The sequence below is a fragment of the Pongo abelii genome, chromosome 15 (assembly GCF_028885655.2).
Source record: "Pongo abelii isolate AG06213 chromosome 15, NHGRI_mPonAbe1-v2.0_pri, whole genome shotgun sequence".
Classification (NCBI taxonomy): Eukaryota; Metazoa; Chordata; class Mammalia; order Primates; family Hominidae; genus Pongo; species Pongo abelii.
In genome coordinates this window covers 38,077,868-38,085,868 of record NC_072000.2, presented here as the reverse complement: position 1 = coordinate 38,085,868, position 8,001 = coordinate 38,077,868, and positions in this window count along the sequence as shown.

Here is an 8,001-nt window from a genome sequence, read left to right as displayed (position 1 = left end):
GCTGAATTATTTTCTGTGAAGGACCAGATAAGCAGTAAGTATGTCTTATCCTATATGTTTTGCAACATAAAAATATTGCTAATTAAAAAAATTAGGCATTATGTGTGTTGCTGGTTTTTTTTTTTTGAGACGGAGTCTTGCCCTGTCGCCCAGGATGGAGTGCAATAGCATGATCTCGGCTCACTGCAACCTCCATCTCTTGGGTTCAAGTGATTCTCCTGCCACAGCCTCCTGAGTAGGTGGGATTACAGGCACCTGCCACCATGCCTGGCTAATTTTTTGTATCTGTAGTAGAGACAGGGTTTCACTATGTTGGCCATGATGGTCTCAAACTCCTGACCTCCTGATCCGCCTGCCTCGGCCTCTCAAAGTGCTGGGTTTACAGGTGTGAGCCACCGCGCCTGGCCAAAATTGAGGTATTTTTTGCCCTACGTTTTAAGGACTAGACTTTTGAAGTATTTTATAGTCTAGAGGTCTCAAGTGATATATATGTGTTTAATATTTTTAGAGTCAATTGATATCACAATTAGATAGGAGTAGTGAGAATAATATGGAATTACTTGGTTTGAAGTAGTTAAAAATTGGATATGGTTATATCTGAGCTGTCGTCATATTATCTCAAGAAAAATAATATGAGGATTTAACATAAGATTTGTTCTATTAATGCCCAAATTTGGCTTTCCTCTACTATCCCCCATAGAGAACCACTAACAAGTGGATGTCTAATATTCCTCTGGTGAGTTGAAGGCAGGAGAAGTTGAGAATCATTAGTTTCAATGGGTATCCAGGTGACCTATCCTGGCCCTCTACTCAGAAACCTGCAATTTGTCCTCACTCTGAAATTCATTAAATTGCTGTTGTATAACGATGGTTATTATGAACACTGACCTGTGAGACATATGGAAGATAAAGTTTAGTCTTACAGGAATCTTGAGGAGAGTCAAAAGAGAAATGGGAGATGTCTCTTGAGAGGTGATCAGAGAAGTTTATGCTCACTGTCTGATGGAAATGTCTGGTCTATTTGTTAGTAAATAACAAACAGGGAAATCATTTTCACTTTTTGTTTAAAATAAGGTATTTACAAGCATACCTTGTAGTTATTGTGGGTTCAGTTTCAGACCACTGCAATAAAGTGAATATCTCAATAAAGTGAGTCACATGAAGTTTTTTGGTTTTCTCCTGCATATAAAAGTTACATTTACACCATCGTGTAGTCTATTAAGTGTGAAATAGCATTGTGGCTAAAAAAAAAAAAAAAAAAAACCCAATGTACCTATCTTAATTAAAAAATTATTTATTGCTGAAAAAAGCTAATGATTATTTGAGCCTTCAGCAAGTCATAATTTTTTGTTGGTGGACGGTCTTGCCTTGATGTTGATGGCTGCTGACTGATCTGGGTCATGGTTGTGGAAGGTTGGGGTGGCTATGGCAATTTTTTAAAAGAAGACAACAATAAAGTTTGCTGCATTGATCGACTCTTCATTCATGAAAGATTTCTCTGTAGCATGTAAGCTATTTGATAGCCTTTTACCCACAATAGAACTTCCTCCAAAATTGGAAGCAATCCTTTCAAACCCTGCTGCTGCTTTATCAACTAAATTTATAAATATCCTAAATCCTTCGTTGTAATTTCAACAATGTTCATAGCATCTTCACCAGGAGTATATGCCATCTCAAGAAACCACTTTCTTTGCTCATCCATAAAAGGCAAAACCTTGTCTGTTCAAGTTTTACCGTGAGATTGCAGTAATTCACTCACATCGTCAGACTCCATATATAGTTCTCTGGCTATTTTTAGCACATCTACAGTTAACTTCCTCCACTGAAATTTTGAACCCCTCCAAGTCATCCATAAAAGTTGGAATCAACTTTGCAACTCCTGTTACTGTTAATATTTTGACCTCCTCCCATGAATCATAAATCTTTTATTATAATGGCATCTAGAATGGTGAATCATTTCTGGAAGGTTTTCAATTGACTGCCTAGGTCCATCAGAGTAATTACTACCTATGGCAGCTATAGCCTTACAAAATGTATTTCTTAAATAATAAAGACCTCAAAGTCAAAGTAAATCCTTCATCCATGGGCCAGAGAATGGATGCTATGTTGGCAGGCATGGAAATGATATTAATCTCTTTGTACATCTCTATCAGAGCTCTTGGGTGACTAGATGCATTGTTAATGAGCAGTAATATTTTGAAGAGAATCTTCAAAATAGTAGTAGGTCTCAACGGTGGGCTTAAAATATTTGGTAAACCATGTCGTAAACAGATGTGCTGTCACCAGTCTTTATTGTTCCATTAATAGAGCACAGGCAGAGTAGATTTAGCATAATTCTTTTTTTTTTTATGATATGGAGTCTCTGTCACCAGTCTGGAGTGCAGTGGTGCGATCTCGTTTCACTGCAACCACTGCCTCCCGGGTTCAGGCTATTCTCCTGCCTCAGCCTCCCGAGTAGCTGGGACTACAGGCGCGCATCACTGCACCCAGCTAATTTTTGTATTTTTAGTAGAGACGGGGTTTCACCATGTTGGCCAGGATGGTCTCAATCTCTTGACCTCATGATCCATCCACTTCGGCCTCCCAAAATGCTGGGATTACAGGCGTGAGCCACCATGCCTGGCCTGATTTAGCATAATTCTTAAGGGCCCTAGGATTTTTGGAGTGGTAAATAAACATTAGTTTCAACTTAAAGTTACCAGTTGCATTAACCCCTAACAAGAGTCAGCCTTTGAAGTTTTGAAGCCAGGCATTGACCTCTCCTCTCTAGCTATGTAAATTCTAGAGGGTGTCTTCCAATATAAGGCTGTTTTGTCTACAGTGAAAATCTTATTTAGTACAGCCATCTTCATCAATGATCTTAGCTGTACCTGCATTATTTGCCACATCTTCCAAATCAGCATTTGCTGCTTCACCTTGCACTTTTATCTTACGAAGATGGCTTCTTTCCTTAAACCTCATGAACCAACTTACACTAGCTTCAAACTTTTCTTCTGCAGCTACCTCACCTCTCTCAGCCTTCGTAGAATTGAAGAGAGTTAGGGCCTTGCTCTGGATTAGGCTTTAGCTTAAGGGAATATTGTGGCTGGTTTGATGTTTTATCCAGACCACTAAAACTTTATTTATTTTCAGCAGTAAGTCTGTAATACTTTCTTGCCATTTGTGTGTTCACAGGAGTAGCATTTCTAGCTTTAAAACAATTTATTATTATTTTTCCCTATCAGCAGCCTGGAACATTTCTAGCTTTTGATTTAAAGTGGGAAATGTGGCCAGGCACAGTGGCTCGTGTCTGTAATCTCAGCACTTTGGGAGGCTGAGGCAGGAGGATTGCTTGAGGCCAGGAGTTAGAGACCAGCCTGGGCAACATGGCACGACCCCATCTCTAAAAAACTTAAAAAAAAAATTAACCAGGCATGGTAGTGTACACCTGTAGTCACAGCAAGTTGGGAGGCTGAGGTGGGAGGATCGCCTGAGCCTGGGAGGTCGAGGCTGCAGTCAGCCACGATTGCACCACTGTACTCCAGTCTGGGCGACAGACTGAGACCCCGTCTCAAAAAATAATAAATAGATGTGTGACTCTTATTTTCAGGTGAATATTTAGAGGCCATTGTAGGGTTATTAATTGGTCTAATTTCAATAGTGTTATGTCTCAGGGAATGAGGAGGCCTGAGGAGAGGGAGAGAGACAGAAGAACTGCTGGTCAGTGGAGCAGGCAGAACATACACAACATTTATCAATTAAGTTCACCTGTTAAATAGGGATGGTTTGTGGCACCCCAAAACAATAACATCACAGATCACCATAACAGATATAATAATAATGGAACAGTTTGAAATGTTGCAGGAATTACCAAAATGTGACACAGAGACATGAAATGAGCACTCGAGGCTGGAAAAATGGTGCCACAGACTTGCAGGGTTGATTGAGAGCATTGCTACGAACCTTCATCATGTAAAAAATGCAATGTCTGAAGCACAACAAAGTGATGTGCAATAAAACGAGGTATGGCTAATTAGTTAATTCTCCACGGACCACTAGTGTTTCTGTATATCTTATAAGCAGATGTACTGACTGCACAACTTTTCAAGGATGTTTATATGATAGAGAAGATAGAGATAGTATCTCCCTCCAAAATGAAGGGCAGGTATATTTGGAGCATTGGAAGATAGAGAGTGCCTCTTTCTGGACCAAAGGGCATTATAAAAGCTTTAGGTTCCCTGTCCTCAGGGTTCCTTTCCTGTAATGCAACCATCTACACATACAGATATCACCTGGTCTTTGCATTGCCCTGTGGGAACTGGGGCTTGGGAACCAGAACAAGAAAATGTTGATATTTTGACTATTTCTGTGAGTAATAAAGTTCTTTGTCTCTAACCCTGAATCTCTTGTCTTCTGCTAGCATCTACAAAGCTGTCAGACTAGCTTGCAAGTAGAGTAGAATCTCAGACTCTTCATAGTTTTTGACAGTTTAGGTGATGAGGATGGGATGCTGGCAGATGTGGTCTTCTGGAAGAGGACGGATAATGGACCCACAAACTAGGTTTGAAGATGAGACAACTTGGATCAAGAGGTAAATGCACTTGCCTAAGTATTGGGTGAGTTAAGAGAATAAGGATCCCTAATATCCTACTTGTTAATTAATAGTTAGGGGCCGTACAGTGAGAAGCAGGATGAAAACAGCAGCCTAAATGGTGCCTCAGTTGTTACTCTCTTCTGGGCAGATAGAAAAAGGGATCTTATGACAATGGGACAACAGGTGCCATGGTCTTGGACTAGGGGCAATGGTAGCTACGGCTACTAAGCTAAAGAATCCCCAAAATGGAAATAAATAATGTGAGCAGTGAGGAGGAGTGCTATTCAATACAGAACTTTGGGTGGTCCAAAAACCTCAGAAGCTCATTCAGATGAGCCGTGAGTGAGGGCCACTTGAAATTGAATGCAAAGCCTCAATTTTCTCAAAGAAAGCTGCTCTTCTTCTGTGCCCTTGACCTTTTCTTTGCCTCCTACCCTGACTTCAGCTTTGTTAAGGAGAAAGATGATTAAAAGTGAGACCTGGCCAGGCACAATAGCTCATGCCTATAATGCCCACACTTAGGGAGGTGGAGGCGGGCAGATCACTTGAGTTCAGGAGTGAAAGACCAGTCTGAACAATGTGGTGAAACCCCGTCTCTATAAAAAATACAAAAATTAACCAAGTATGGTGGTACACACATGTAGTCCTAGCTATTTGGGAGGCTAAGGTGGGAGGATTGCTTGAGCCCAGGAGGTTGAGGTTGCAGTGAGCAGTCTTTGCACCGCTGCACTCCAGCCTGGGTGACAAAGCAAGACCCTGTCTCAAAAAGAAAAAATATCCAATATGCACTTATGCACTTGCTTGAATATGCTGGGGAACTGTGGAGGAAAAAAATTCAGACTTTATGGTGCTGTTGCATATAACTATTCAAGGCATTAGTCTTTGCAGCCGCTTGGAAAGAAGGGGCACCTTAATTGAACTGATGGGATTTGGGCAATTTTTGCAGTAAAGAGAAATTAAGTGACCCTGCAAGTGGCCCTTTGGGTCTGTTTAGTGTGCTGTTGTAGCTTCCACTGATGAATATATAATTGGTATCAATGTTTTACATAATTGTAATTTGAATGTTATAAGTGCCAGAGGTGATTCTACTGATTGGGAAGAGATGCTGTATTAGTCTGTTTTCATGCTGCTGATAAAGACTTACCTGAGGCTGAGAAATTTACAAAAAAAAGAGATTTACTTGGACTTAGAGTTCCACATGGCTGGGGAGGCCTCACAATCATGGCAGAAGGTGAAAGGCACGTTTCATATGGTGGCAGACAAGAGAAGAAAGCTTGTGCAGTGAAAATCCCCCTTATATAATCATCAGATCTCATGAGAATTATTTACTATCACAAGAACAGCACAGGAAAGACCTGCCCCCATTATTCAATTACCTCCCACTGGGTGCCTCCCACTACACGTGGGAATTCAAGACGAGATTTTGGTGGGGACAGAGCCAAACCATATCATTCTGCCCCTGGCCTCTCCCAAATCTCATGTCTTCACATTTCAAAATCAGTCATGCCTTCCCAACAGTCCCCCAAAGATTTAACTCATTTCAGCGTTAACTCAAAAGTCCACAGTCCAAAGTCTCATCTGAGACAAAGCAAGTCCCTTCTGCCTATGAGCCTGTAAAATGAAAAGCAAGTTAGTTATTTCCTAGATACAATGGAGGTACAGACATTGGGTAAATACAGTCATTTCAAATGGGAGAAATTGGCCAAAACAAAGGGGCTACAGGCCCCATGCAAGTCTGAAATCCAGCAGGGCAGTCAAATCTTAAAGCTTCAAAATGATCTCCTTTGACTCCATGTCTCACATCCAGGTCATGCTGATGCAAGAGATGGGCATTCCCATGGTCTTGGGCAGCTCCATCCCTGTGGCTTTGCAGAGTACAGCCTCCCTCCTGGCTGCTTTCATGGGCTGACATTGAGTGTCTGCAGCTTTTCCAGGCACATGGTGCAAGCTGTTGGTGGATCTACCATTCTGGCATCTGAAGGACGGTGGCCCTCTTCTCACAGCTCCACTAGCCAGTGCACCAGTAGGGACTCTGTGTGGGGGCTCCGACCCCACATTTCCCTTCTGCACTGCCCTAGGAGAGGTTCTCCATGAGGGCACCAACCCAGAAGCAAACCTGCCTGGGCATCAGGAGTTTCCATACAGCCTCTGAAATCTAGGTGGAGGTTCCCAAACCCTAATTCTTTGCTTTTGTGCACTCACAGGCTCAACACCATGTGGAAGCTGCTGAGACTTGGGGCTTGCACCCTCTGAAGCCATGGCCCGAGCTCTACGTTTGTCCCTTTTAGCCATGGCTAGTGTGGCTGGGATGCAGTGCACCAAATCCCCAGACTTGGTTAAGCTTCAAACTGATGGTATTCATTGAGTTGCTGCCACTGTTCAGCCTCAGTGCCAGCTCTGCAGAGCCAAACATGGGTGGGGTTGCTCCATTCCCTTTGCAGAACTCAAGGCTAGTCTCATATCTCTGGCCAGTGTTCCTTTTGATAAAGCTTGTTGTATTTTTACTGACCCCTGGGCTATAGCCAAAGGCCTGGGAGTTTAGTCTGTCACTTGGAAAACTAGATTAGTAGATTAAAGACACCCTCTCTGGGGCTGCAAAATGTGGTAGTAAATCACAGTTAAGCTGTTGGGTCAGTCATGTAGGTGTCTATAGTAAGGGCCAGTTCTCTGGTATCAAGCTGCTGATCAAGACTGCACTGTCCAGATTGCTCCCATTTCTGACTAGATCCATCATTGTCCTGGACATGGTGACCTATCTACCACTGTAGGTTTGGCATAAAATAAAGAAAAAGACCGTTTCTGATGCAGAAGCTACCTGAAAGGCAGACTTGTGAAAGTGTTGCAGTGAGGGGGGTCACAGCATGAGCCATCACCTCCATCTCCCACACCTTGTTCTTGGCAGATTGACTGCGTTAGACTTCTGATCTCTTCTCAGGGCTACCCATTGTGCTGCAATGCTGTTGATACTTTTTCAGTGAGGATTACACAAGGGGGAGTTTCACTGCACAAGCTCTCTTCTCTTGTCTGCCACCAGGTGAAACATGCCTTTCACCTTCCTTTCAACACAATATTGCTGTTTTAACCAGATCAGCAGATTCCAGCTATAATATTGTAGCCCTTGAAACTAATCTGTGTCATGTGTTTGGCCTTCTGGGCCTTTGCAGCTTGACAATGGAGTGGTTTTTTTTTTTTTTTCCACAAAAGCTACTCAACAAAATGCTGACAGTCAAGGTATTTGATGGACATTCCATACTCCCTACCATTCACAGGCATCTGATATTGAATACTGGAATGGCCTCTTCAAAAATCAATTCAAATAGAATTTTACTCTAGCTCTCTCTTCTCCTTCTGGGCCACGTACCTTAACTAGGCAGTTTGGTCACTGAATGTGGCTATGCTCAGAAAGAGATCACTTCTCAGCCACTTCC